The sequence below is a fragment of the Diorhabda sublineata genome, chromosome 3 (assembly GCF_026230105.1).
Source record: "Diorhabda sublineata isolate icDioSubl1.1 chromosome 3, icDioSubl1.1, whole genome shotgun sequence".
Taxonomy (NCBI): domain Eukaryota; kingdom Metazoa; phylum Arthropoda; class Insecta; order Coleoptera; family Chrysomelidae; genus Diorhabda; species Diorhabda sublineata.
This window is the reverse complement of record NC_079476.1, coordinates 17,712,367-17,727,111: the sequence shown is the minus strand read 5'-3', so window position 1 is coordinate 17,727,111 and position 14,745 is coordinate 17,712,367. Positions and strand designations below refer to the sequence as shown.

At 33.5% G+C, this 14,745-nt stretch overlaps 1 protein-coding gene across 2 annotated transcripts in view; it reads right to left on the bottom strand.

Moving 5' to 3' along the window:
* The window catches only part of LOC130441048 (syntaxin-binding protein 5), a 263,671-nt gene that overhangs the window by 87,201 nt on the left and 161,725 nt on the right, over positions 1-14,745 (bottom strand). The gene's annotated exons all lie outside the window — the stretch shown is intronic.

Genomic DNA, 14,745 nt, shown 5'->3' with positions numbered 1-14,745 from the left:
TGTTCTACGGATTTTATTCTAGCGAGCGAAAATTTTATTACAAACCTTTTAGTCCGTTTCGTTAAAGTGAAGGGAAAAATTTTATCTTTCTTTGCAGGGTAGGTACAGTGACAGATTTTATTTATTATATTGAGGTAGCGATATTAAAATATTAACAAACGTTCCCCTTATGATGAAATACTGTGGATATTAAGGTTTTCAAAACATGTCCGATTTTTTGAACACAACTCAAAGTATTAAAAGGACTTATAACACATTATCGCTTGAAAGTAAAGCCTACCAAAGCAACGCAACAGCTACTCGATGTCGCCGGCGCCAATGCCTTATCCATATATCCAAGTTATGTGTCGACTTCTAGTCGGAGGAAGCTAGAAAACCATCAATTTCACCCCTTAAAGAATATTATGCACTTAATATAAAACATATCAATCCACGATCACTCTCCTAAATTCTCTAATCCTTAGTTTGGCAGTGTATCTTGCAAGATACATGACTTTTCCTGATTTTTTGCTTAAATTTAGCGCCTTTATTTTAGTTCCATCACCTACAGTATCCTCACTTAGAGCCTTGTACAGTGGCCTTTCCATCACTTGTCGTGAAAGTTTGTTTTTAAAATTGGAACAATGAAATCAGCAGAAAATTTTACTTCAGCAGCTATATTCTTTCATTCCAAAGGATTCTGGAGACAAGGAAGGAAATGGAAAAAGTTTATAGATGTATCACTTTAGGCAGTAACAGATTTAGAAGATAAAGTTGCTTATTTGGTAATGTATTCTCTAATATACATAAACTAAGAAACTCCAGAGTACTACACGCAGGAGCGCTTGGAATAGAAGACAAAGATCTCTGGACATTCCACATTCTAGACTTTTTGAAAGGAGTGGGATTGATGGATCAGCGGTAAACACGGGTTCTTCAATATCGCAGCAAGGGAGACACAACAGATCCTTTGGGTCGCGGTGTATACGAGCAAAATGATGAGCCAGTTGAAACTATATTTAATATAAAATAGGCGATGGCATTGCTTTGTGAGGAAACAGAAATCAAATACCCAAATGCATGAGAAACCTATTGGTACCATTTGCATCTTTATATTTAGCTGAATGTGGTTTTAGTGCTATAAATGATTCATTGATAAAAAAAGAAATCGTCTGGATATAACAAAACGGAGAGATTTTAAACTGGAGCTAACCTAATATAGATTTTCTGTGCAGCAAATGCCAGGGGCAAGGATCTCACTAAATTTGATAAATGAGTATAGGAAAATCTTTATTCAAATTATTTGAAAATTGAATTGCAGTTTTTCACTATCTTCTTCTTCCTTCTTCCTTGTTCGGTCTTGTTCCATGGCGTTAACGATTACCATGGCAAAGGTGTAAGGTTCTCTACCAAGCGTAAAAATTTGCCAGCCCTTCTTATGCCGGTCCGGTTTCAAGTATTTCTGAGCTAACTTCACTACACCCCTTGATCTTACCCTTGAGTGTTAGCTATATTAGACGACATTTATCACCTCTCGTGGTAAATTCTCTTTATTTCCGTGAAATATGAAACATTCTTCAGTGAAACAACATTTGGAATACCTTCAGTTGGTTCATCGTCCAACTCTAGCTCTACTCTGTACAGCATTACATACATAACATTCAACTATGCGATGTTTTCATTTTAAGTTTTGATTTTATATTTGCAAAGACAGGATCTCATGTCATTGAAAGTTGCCCGAGCAATCTCTGTTCGGCACTTTATCCCGAAGTCCGTGTCAAGATCCTCTGTGACAATATTCTCAAGGTATTTGAACTTAGAGACCCGTTTAACTTTGCGTTCTTTGAGTTGTAGAGTAGTGCCATTGTGGGGTTACTTTCTGAATCTCTCGATTTCGTTAGTTAAAATCGATTACTTTGTTTTGTTAGCAATTTCTAACCATATCTCTGTGAGAGAGATGTTTGTTAGGTTTTTTGTGATTGCAGTGATGCATTTTTGGCCCTGACATAGTGAATGTTCCTTTAAAAACCAGGGTTGATTGTAGAATGATATGTACTACGATAGATAGAAAACATAGAAAAAATGAATGGAGAGGAGTGAAAAAGAAAGAAAGGTCAAGACGGAAAAAAAAACGGTATGTGGGTGACGGGTTTCCTATCAATGGCCATTTAGCTGATGAACCGGTTTTCGGAAACCGCAGAAAACCTGCAACACAGACGATCGACGAGAAGTGATTTGTAGAGGGTTTCATCTAATGGCGATAGAGAAGTTATCTAGAATATAAGGTAATTTTGCTATCAGCGGAAGGGGAGGATAGAGTAGTTTCAATGGTACAAATAATATAACGGGCTTGGAGGTAATTTAGATGGCTCGGAATAAGGGTTATGTCAATATTGTTTTTTGTGGTTAAGGTTAGGTTAGTTTATACTTATAAATGCCGTTTCTTTGAAGACGTTCTGAAGAACGAAATTAACTGGGGGTCGGTTAAGATCGAATGGCTGCGAAGTATAAACTGAAACTTTGCTTCAAAATGCCTTTTGCATATAGAAAAATCATAAGCAAATTCTTGTGCTTTTTCAATTTACTAAATAATTAATTTCTACCAGAAGGAACTTCGAACACGAAAGACCAATTTTGTATAAATAGAATTATTTATTTTCCTCAAAAACGGTTATGATTAAAGTTTCCATCAAATTATACCTTTGTTTTTCTTTTTATCGAAATTATAACTTTCCTCTTTATCGACATCAAAATGTTGTTTTCTGTACCTTTTCGTTTTGTTGACAATGTATAAATACGTAATACTATACAAAATATCGAGTAAATCATTTTTTTTGGAATTAGATCTCTTACAGCACAATATATATCAGTCAGTAACAGAACTGACATAATACATATGTCGGAAAAACGTGATAATAAACGACATCTGCACGAAAAACACGTGAAAATACTATAGAGAAATATAACAAATGCCACCTCGTTATGGCTATCTAATTTCACTGGAAATGAAAATATGAAAAAAAACCTCCTTTTTTAACATTTCCTACGAAAAAAAATACAATTTCCATTTTAATTATACATTAATTTAATTTTCTTTTTGTCTGTTTGCTGTAACAAAGAAAAATAATGAACTATATGATTCAATTAAAATGAAATATTTGATTCCATTATATAATGTACGAGGATAGTTTAATGGAAATTATTTTACTAAAAATAGTAGTTTACGTAACAAGTCCCGAAAGTGGTCTTTTATTAGACGATTGCAAGCCTGCGAGTCCAGTAAAACAGCAGGGCGAGCTGCAGGCTTGCAGGACTCGCCTGCAGCTTGCCCATTCGTCCATTAAAAGACCCCTTTCGAGATTTGTTACGTAAACTACTATTTCATTAAAGATAGGCCGGAAGGAAGGAATAAAAATGAGGCACAATAATTTTCTGACTCGGTCCGACAAAATGAGATTTTCTGACCTAAAAATAAACAGGAAAGTACTAATGTCTCGTTTAGTCCATAACACCCATACAGAACATACTATTCATACTACCACTACACTAACACTAAAAATTACACTGTTTGATGCGCGTTTCGATAACTAAGTTATTGTCTTCAGAGACTGAAGGTTAACAGTTCACTAGTCGATAGTCTAATTGTGAGTGTTGGTATAGTGGTAGTGTAAACGATGTATTCAGTATGAATATCATCAACGATTCCAGAAATTCTTAGTTACCCATAACACCTATTTTTTCAATCTCAACAGTTCAATTTTTTGGTTTTCAAAGTTTCACTTCCCAGAGAACAAGTACTGAAAATTTAGTTTAAATAGTTTAAATAAATAAATCATCGATTTTCCATATCCAGACCCCCTAGAAATCATACCTGCTTGAAATCATGTATTCAAGTGATTTAGTAATTTAGTTTTCTAGATAAAATTTTCCAAATTTAGTTATATTTAAATTTTGTTCTCCTTCCTCCAATCTCTTCATTATACCCTTCATTTTTTGTCCCCTGTTCTTTCTCTCCCTTCACTTTTGCCAATCTTCTCACATCCGATGTTACCTCTCCTATCAGTTTCTTTTTCGGCCTGCCTCTCCTCCTCCTGATTTCCCTTCTTTTTGCAATTCTGTTTGCACTGATATAATTTTTTCAACTTTGCAATATTTCTTTTATTATTTCGCTGTACATTTTCCATCACCCCAATATTTTCGAAGCACTTTTGTCTCCCACATTTCTACTTTTTCAACATTCTTCTGAGTTAGTACCCAAAACGCATCCCCATACAGTATAGTGTTCATTTGTAATAATCGTGTACCTGCTGCTTTGATTTTTCCTTTCATTTCATCATCCTTATCGTTATTCTTAGACTTTTTCAAAATAATATTCCTCGTTTTCCGTCCTGATTCCTTCTTTGCCGTTGCATTTCCATATATTCGGTTTTTTCGTCATTTACACTGATTAAGAATCTTCTGGATTTCCCTTCTAATTTTCTATATACTCTAAGCCGCCTCGAGATCTGGGTAGTAGTACCAAATTTGTTACCGTGGTAGATTAAACTATATTTTTGAACTTTCCTCATGATTGCTTCCAATGTGTGGTTAAAAAGTCGAGTGAATTGAGGGTTCTTTTGCATTAGTCCTCTTTTCTATGAAAACTTCACAATAACCTTCTTTCTAAAAAATCAGTTTCAAGATTTTTAAAAGTTTTATGGGACCCCTATCTTGGCCATATCTCTGTAATTCATGCAATGATTCTTGCGATCTTTCTGTGCCGGGTGGGCAATTATAAACGGCCGTCGCGTCGTCCATATTTCAAGAACGGATTATATTACAGTTCCAGGGAAAAAAATCATAACAAAAGTGGCCCCTAGAATCATGCGGAAATTATTTTCATAATTTACAAATTCATCACTAGAGCGTACTGAAAAACATCAAATTAAATGGAAAAATGCCTGTGAGTCCGATTCAGCTCAGTCGATTTTCAGAAAAAGCTTTTGTTTATCGATACAAAACATACAGATTCTAAGTAGTTTAATTAGCGACGTGTTTTTCCTATTGAAAAATTCAATCAGAAGTACAAAAGTTTAATGTCCATATCTTTTTTTTTTACAAGATATTTTCATTCAAACGTCTAGTAGGCTGATGGAGAGAGTTGTGTTAAATTTTTGTCATTATTTGAACATGAATCAATGCGTGAAATATAAGTAAAAACCTACACATTTGTCAAACAACAGTTTAAGTGGAAGATTATTTCTTTGGCCGCCCACATCTCCAGACATCATTCACTTAGATTTATATTTGTGGAGCTGAGTAAGAGATCTGATTTACACCAATAGACCCACAACCAGAGATGATATGATTAAAATATTACGATACGCAATACGAAGTATTTCAATAGTAGAAATTGAAACTGCTGTTCTATCCACCCGTTAGCAATTGTTCCCATATATAGAAAATGATTAACGACATTTTGAACACCCGGAGTGTCACTTATGGCGTAGTTAATTATTTGAGTTGTTAATTATTAGATTTGTTTTTCTATACAAGAACTCTCCATCTAAAATAAATTTTTACTCGGTTTGGCAAACCACAGCCCAATGGACGTTTGAAGAAAAATTCTCGACGTATACCCATTTCTTAAGATGTATCAATACAGAAAAAAGATATTGGCATGTGGTTCTTGCTATTTTGATGTTAATTTAGCTTACTTTCAAAATATCTACTCTAACTTTTGAAGTTGTACCCAAATTTCTCAAAAGAAATAATAATATTCAAAATATATATAACAACGCCACCTAAAATTCATGTTGGTAATTAAATTGCTTATAATTTATATATTTTGTATTGCTAGACAAAAGTTCTTTCGAACAACATCAAGTTTAATAAAATCAGATAAGCAGAACCGGACTTACAGACATTTTTTCATATTCTCCCTAACCTCTTATTTGAAGAGACAGGCTGAGACTTGTGGGGGCTACCCGGGACAACAACTTTTCTCCTAGTATTTGATAACCGATATTTTTATGCAGTTCTTGCCCATTTATGGCCCCGTTTCAATACATTTTCTCCTATGCTCTTGTATTTAATTTACTTTATATACGTTTTTATCTCGTTGTCTCCCTTTCATCATCATGTTTTACTATCTAATACCAGGGTTGTAATTCAATAAGTTCTTCTCTACAGTGAGTGAATACCATTTTTTAATTAACAACGCCACCATCAGTCGCCTCAAACGGAAAATCAATCAGGGATTCTGGAGCTTATCGATAGTAATGATTAATTTATTAAAAAATTACGAAGGACTTCATGTAAGAACTTTTACAACACTTTGTACTAATAAATGTAAACAGGAATTACTCCAATTAGGTCACCAAATTATTCTATCAAAGTACTAACATTGTGCAAATGTGTTAGTTGGAAAGAGTTACCACTCTATTTGTGCACTAATTACTATCATTTCAATTAACGGGACTGAGAAATAATTAATCGAATTCAAAATAAGCAAATAGATTAGATTAAATATCATAAACGCACCCAGGGTATTAACTATTTTGATTTAATATTTCCAAAAGGTATTCGGCTTATTCATCAACTATGTTAATTAGCAAACAACGCCATTTTCCATGATTGATGACAGAGATTTAGTTCCATTTATTCTACTGAGTCGATTAATCGGGGACCTTTTCGTAGTTATACCTATTTTCGGAAGATGGATACTAGGATTTTACAATAGATTGCTAATTTATTCCCCTATGAATCTTGCCAGTGAACTCTAGAAATATTCAGTATCGGACTGGGGTCCAAGTCCTAGCTAAAGGACGGGCCATAATCGAAGACTTGAAAGAAATAATGTGCTGAGTGTTAAAAAAATGTTTTAAGATGCAAAAATGAAGGCGCTAGTTTCGACACAATCACAAAAATTAATACCAGGTACTAATACAGGTACTACAGTATACAGAACTACGTTCTTTGGTCATTAGGAAGTTGCTCATAGTGATCTACGAGAAAACAAAGATCTAGAGGATGAAAATATTGAAACAAATCGTATTGGTTCATACTACAGCTAATTCGGTTGCTTCAAGGAGTGATTTCAGTAATGACCCCGGTAATGATATAGCGGATAGATCCGTCTCCTGTACTGGAAGGATTAAGATAGCTTCCCATGACCTGTTATATTTTGAATTGGTATGGTTGTAATGGTACGGTTATATTTGTCTAGACTATGAAGACTTGAGATTGATACTCGAATTTCAATCGATAGTTTCTTGGTTTTACCATTTTAAAACTCACAACACTGAGTTTGCAAGAACGAATAAAATTCGTATAGAAACATCACAAAAAGATATGTTGGTTCACAAAGAATGAATCAAAGCACGGTCTTGCGTCTCAAAGGGCTAACTCAGAGAAAATAATTCACAGTTAGAGAATAATAAACAAATCAGCGGATACTTTTAACTTGTCGCACTTACCCACAAAATATGAATTTGCGCTCGTATAAAGTAAACAAATAATGTATACTATTATTTTTGGTTTGTAAGACACATTTCGGGCTTTGCTTGACAAATCGAAGAGACATTTGTTCGAGTTTATTATTTTGAAATTCAATGATTGGATTGGGGATCGATAGTGTTTAGTTTTTATGTCGGTGTTTCATCTTCTTATTTCATTTTTCTCTATTTTTAAATTTTTTGTTTATTTCTGCGAGGTTATTCCATTCATTTCAAGGGTCTTTTGTGCTCGTGAATATACTTCTATATTATCCAAAATAAGAGAAAATCTCGGATTCTATTCATAGTCCGAGTCTATTTTATATTTATGGGTACTGAGCTCAAAGCCGATTTTCATTTAGGAGTGTATGCTTTTACATTTAGAAACGCACAAGATTTCCGAATTTATATCTGCAGGAAATTACACCACACGCAATTTAATCTATCCGTGTTTAAGATCGATATTTAATTTCACACGGGTAGGAGTATTATAATAATAAAGTGAAATTGAGAAACGACCTTTGATAGATAACTGGCAAACAATTTTGATGATAAAAATTACGCAATCAAATCTCCGAAAAAACCGTTAACCATAGATTGAGCTGAAACTTGGTATATTTTTCAGTGATCTGATTATAAATCTGATAGTCCCGATAACCACAAAAAGTTCAGCCTCAAAGTATATTATAGATTAGTTCCAGTAGTATGATCTGATCATATTTCGAAATGTCCGCATGACCTGTGTATAATCTGTTACGAACGCGACCCAACAAAAGAAGAAAAATCATCATTTTTTTTATATAATTCTTCATTTCCACTACCGACTAAATATTCTATCTCCTTCTTAAAAATATTCTATCGTATGATTCAGAATCAACCCTCTGTACTGTCTTTAATTCAGGTCTCTCCGATCATGAAGCAGTGTTAACAAAATTTTCAGAAAAGTTTTCAAAACTTCATGCACCGTTATTCAAACAACTCATTGGAACATCATCTCTGGTGATGTGGACTTCAAATTTTCTAGATTCATAAAAACACTAATTAATTATTAAAAATAAGCAAAATAAACCCGGTCCACTAAAGGTTCATGTACATCAGCAAAGAACATGCGATCTTTATCTCACCTAAGGAAATTATCGGATAGTGTTTTCTTCAAAAATTAAATGAAACTATACAGAAAAATTTGACATGAGATAATAAAAGCTGCCAATAGGAGACACGTCAATTCTAGTAGAGTTTTTAGAGAAACATGGTCCATTGTGAATGATGTAAGAAATAAGACTTCTTCATCGATTACTTCGTGAATGTAGCCAAGAATTTATCAAATTCTATAACTTCTTCTCATGAACCGCTTTCATATCTCCCTCATGCTAATGTTAACAATTTCTTCTTTAAGTCCGTAGTTTTAGTAGAGCTTCGCAGTACAATTAATGACATCATCTGAAGCTGATGGACTTATCACCTGATCACCTTACCACTTTAATTAACATTTCATTTCGAAATGGCACTTTTCCCGATTGTCTTAAGATGGCTATAATTGCTGTAATGAAATAATGAAAACAGTTCTTTAACGATGGGTTGAATTGATACAAACACTATATATTACAAAAATTATTTATACACTATAAACTATGCACTTATTACTAAACACTTATCTAATTCTTCACATACTAATTTATTTAAATTTATCATTTGGTTAGTTTTTACTATTCCGATGTGTCGGATAATTTACTAATTCTAGATATTAAGCTAGCATCTAATTATATACAACCAATTTCTAGATAATTCGGATTTACAATGTAGACTAACAAAAAGGCCTCGTCAGAAATTATCTCTTTAAAAACAAACACAACAAACAAAAACTATACAAAGGATGCCGCTTCACAATCGGCGCACATCTGCGTGTCCACCAAATTTTATATTCTATTAACAGAATTGAATAGAACCGACTTTACGGTCTATGTTAATGGACGAGTTGATAACAATATGTATTGGCATGGATCCACATGTTTTTTTTGCCCATGACGTGTGGTTTCAACAAGACGGTGCCACATGCCACACGGCACTTAAAACAATGGCCAAATTGAGAGTCGCCTTCGGTGAACAGTTCATCTCACGTTTGGGGCCCGTCAATTGGCCAATTAGATCGTGGGATTTAACGCATTTGGACTATATCTTGTACGGCCATGTTAAGGGTAATTTCTACAGTGATAAAATAGCAACGATTGACGCACTGGAAGCCAATATTGAAGCATTTATTCGTGAAATACGGGCCGATATGTTGGAGAAATTATACCAAAATTGGACCTTGCGCATGGACTATCTAAAGCGGAGCCTCGGTCAACATTTGCCTGAAATTATTTTCAAACGTTAAATTATACTGATCGTTCTAACGAATCCAATGAAGATTTCATAAATTTTTTGTGGTTTTTTTCGAAATCATCCTATACCTCTAAAAAATCACAAAATATAATACAACCCGTGGACATAAATACCATTGGAAAGTTACCAGCAAAGATTGCTCGGTACATGGGTCTACTTAAGGTCAAAGGATACACAGGACATTGTTTCAGACGCTCGTCAGCGTCTGTCCTGGAACTATTTTTCATAACTGATATATGAAGGTTATGAAAAATGTGATGTTTCCTAATGTCAAGGATTGACTTAAAGTGTCACATTTAATAAAATAATTAGATAAATATATTTGCTCATCCTCACTAAAATTTTAACTACATTGGATGCTCAGGTTCTAATTGACAATCGTGTAACTGATTTGCAGTGAAGATTTTCAAGAAACTAGAACAAGTTGGGTTAGGACCTTTGTTTATTGAAGGCTATACGCATGAGCCGTTATACGAGAAGTGTACGGAGATTCTTCACACAAAATCTTCGAGTCATGGTAAGTGAGATGAAAAAGACTATCTGTATATTAAAAGGAAGCATTTGCCGTGAACTGACTGAAGAATTATGAATGCATAGGCTATCTGCGCGTTGGATACCAAGTTTGCCCCTTTTAGAACAAAATACGAATAAATATTTCCATTTATTGACAAGTTTTAAGCAAAATATGTCGATTATTAAAGATGGTTTCATTAGCAGAAAAAATGATGGCGTCTGTTTTTTCTGAGTAGTCATAATTCATGGATTCTCTTCTTCAAAAAGGTAAAAAAAATAGCCTAGATATATTACACAAAAAAATAGTCTTGTTTCTTTGTTAGGCGGAAAACGTTTCTGACCACTCTCGTATAGAAAAAAAAACAATTTAGTATATTCATGTAACGGCCCAATCAATGAATGTGTAATCTTTTCATTATAACCTTGAATGTATTATAAACAAATTGGTTCTGTTATTATTTTCGAAATTGAAGTTTATTATGTTCGTTTCGCGTGTGGGAACATAACCCAACTTGCACTTTAGCTTCGATCACGAACATAATCGATAATTATTTCACAGTGCAATCATAGAAATTGGCATTTCGATACTAGTTCCAAAATATACGACGTTCGCGACGAAATTATCGAGCCCACTTTCTACATTATTATTTATCAGGATTAGTGTCAATACCATTGGATTGAACAAGTTTTTACTTGTGTTTATTCCTCCTAAAATAAATATTCGTTGGAGTCAATAGTTAAGAGTTACCTTTGTCACAAATAAAAATTTGTTCCGATAATTCCTCAACGTTGTATTGTATGTAAGAATGAGCTCAATTCCTAAACGATTTTTGGCGATGGGTTGGTGCTCCTGAATAACAGTTCCATTTTGACATTTGACTGGACGATGCATTATTCAGTAATGTGCGAGGGTGATGTGAGATTATTCCGATTTTAAGATATTATTTCCAATAAATTATGATGAGTTTTTAGACAAAGTAAATTTAGTCATGAACTATGGGCAAAACATACAAATCTACAGCGAAGAAATTTCTTGGAAACACCTAACCTTAATACAAGGAAAAACTTTGCAGAGGCATTCTTGAGGTTCACGAGTTATGCTGATTGCATTTTTGCCCCTGTGACGCGAACGCCATCTAGCGGTCAAATACTACAACTGAGCGTCGGCCATGTAGTTGATGCGTATTTCGTAAATCATCATATCACCTTACTTTCGTCTTTCTATTCTTTTAAAGAATTACTGAAATCTGAACTGTAGTGAATTGTATTTATTGGACAGATAAATACCTTGTCAGACTAAAAAATGAGTCGTGGGGCGCGTGAAATTTCTATCAACAATCCGACCGATCAAATATGTAAACTGCTATTTAATATTACGCCAAATTTAGTTTTTTAGTCTTTTCAAAAGCCTAGATTTATGGAAAGAAGTGTGGAAGATAGTACCAAGGACTAATTACCCATATTGATTTTTTACATGTACTCTACTCGGATCATCAATCCATATTCCCTATGAAATCGTTCAACATGAATGCAATAGAGAATATTCTGGTTTTTTCGCACAGGAAATAATGAGACTGGACAAGATTCCTTAAAAGACTGGAAATATCGAAATGTCAAAGATGATCAGAGACCCTGAACTTATTAGTTTGATATCTAAATATCTGAAAAAATTTTCAATTACTCTTAGGGACGCAAGACATAAATTACAGCAGGGAAATTGAAATCAAGTGGAAAGAAAGAAATTCTATTCAGTTGTATATTGTTTCATTAAATGGGAAGATATAGAGACACACATAAAATCATTTAAGAGAATTGAAAGCAATGAAAGTAAGAAGAAAAGTTGTTCGAACATTAAGACCAAATGTGATAAGAGTTAAATCCTGATTCCAGACGAACAAGAGGAAATAAGAACCTTTAACCAGCAGTAATACACTTTCCCCTGGCAGCACTTTCACACGAAAAGGAAATACAAGGTTAGAGGTGAGGTTATTATGAAGTTCTAAACTCTTGTAATTCTCATATACTCCGGTTTGTCTAAGGATATGAAATACTAGAAACAGCTGTAGAAACGGATCCGAAGTCTTACACCTCAGTAGCTTAACATATGAGAGAAATATTTACTAATAGTATATAAGTAGTAAAAGAAATTCATGTATTATTGGAAACATAAATTTAAAGTAACCGTGGCAGCGAAAAAAAGACATGAAACGTGAAAATGAAGGGGGTGCAGTTAATGGGCGAACGGATCAGCGTCGCAATAGTTTATACATTTTGATAGTAGAGATCTGACGTTGAAATATCTTTCCTGGTCAATTCGTTCACCTGCGTGGAATATTTAAGTTACAAGGGAAGCAGTACAACTAAAACCATCACTTCTGAAGATACCATACATCGAGATATATAATTTTTAGCTAAGATTTATCGAAATTGTTGAATAATGTCACACGAATTAACTTACGATTCAAGCGAAACGTCGCATTGAGTAGAAGTATGCAAAAATCTTCTTACCCAGCGAAAAGATGATCGTAATTATCAGACGCATTCTTATTTTCGGTAATTCGAGTGGAAAGTCTTGATGTTTCATTTTAGATGATCAGGCTATCAATGCCGAGGTATTATATAATGATAGTTAATGCGAACATTTAGTTAACCGAGTTCTCTTAAACGATGATGCCAAACCACATACTGTGAAGATTCCGCGGAATATGATTGAAGAACTTGGTGGTATTGAGCTCCTACAACATCCAGCATTTAATCCAGACCTTGCATCATCATATTACGAGTAGTATTTATACAGATCCATGACAATTATAGCGTGAATTTGAATTCAAAAGAGATGTTGGAAATGCATTACGACAATTGTTTGCATCCAAACCCAAATGATGGTTCTACTAAATTCTCAAAGATCTTGCTGAACGTTGGGTTCGAAGTATAGAATACTATGGCATATATTTCGAATATCAAGACTTTATTAATTGATATTACTTATGAAACAACCTTATAAAAATTATTACGGAAATTTCTACATACTAATTTCAAAAAGTGATAATTAAAACTAAGAATCAAAAATGTATAGGGTCAATTATATGTCATTGGTATAATTTCATCAGAAATTTGTATAACAAATTTTCAATACAGAACTACAAATCACATACGTTTGCAATTTGATCGATCACCAAATTGGTTTTGTTTATTAATTCTTTCATTAGAATTGTATCCAAAACTGAAAAACAATATTCTGTTAATTTTGGCATACTAAACGGAATTTTAAATATTTCGTTTAAAAGCTGATATTAACACTGTATTTGCCAAACTACATAAAAAATTTATTCCGTTTATATATTCAGTTAATTACGAATATTTGAATATTCAGAGTTTCGATAAATTTCGCAATAAATAGAAAATTTGTGTGTTATCAATATTAATAATTACGAGCTCGCCTATTGATATAGACCGTGAAGGCGGTCCTGTTCCAATATGTTATCGAAAATAAAGTTTGGCTGTTTTTGTGACTACTTTTATACATAGAGGCGATTTCTAAGAGAGCCATTTTGTTTATTTACTGCAAGGCAGAGACTTTTAGTAGTCGAAGGATCTAAAATGTGCTTTTGGATATATAAAGCAATAGTCTAGCAGCAATGACAAGTGAGCTGATCGGTATATTTGAATAATTTAGATGTTAAGTCTTAGTGCAAAGTTTAGTGTTAAGTGTAAGTGTATAGCTAGTGTATAAATTACTTAAGTAATTCATGTGTATATAAATTCATCCCACCCGTTTTGTGGTTAAAAACTGGTTACATCAATGAGAAAAACATTACAAAATAAACATGAAATATTATTGAAAGATTAACATACAAAAATAAAGTGATAAAATGTTTGTAATTCGAAATTTCAATTGAAAATAGAGCGCTATGTTCGGAACCGCATTTAATTGATAGGTGATCCATGTCATCCAGGTTTACAGCTTACGGAAAGCAAGTCTTGGACGGCATCAACGCGCATTTCGTGATGAAAAACATTAACTAGCAACTATGGTTGGATATCCCTTAGTGATGAGGTCCAAGTAATGTTTTTCAGTTACTGTTGGAACTATTTAGAGTGTGAGATATATCAAGCGGCTGATGCAACTCTTGGCTTTGGATCTTTAACAGTAAATACAATTTTCTACGAATACTTTTAATGACACCATTCACTTTTATGTTTGATCTAGTTTTTAATGAGTAATTTATTAAATTTGATGTGGTAGGAAAATTAAATTCCTATCAAGTAATAAACAATCCGAATATTGTTCGAAAATCCTTAGGAAATCCCATATTAATTAATCTACAAAAAACATTAAACTCAAAATCCTCTTTACAAAATTAGAATATGAGCATCACTACTATGTTAGAGAAAT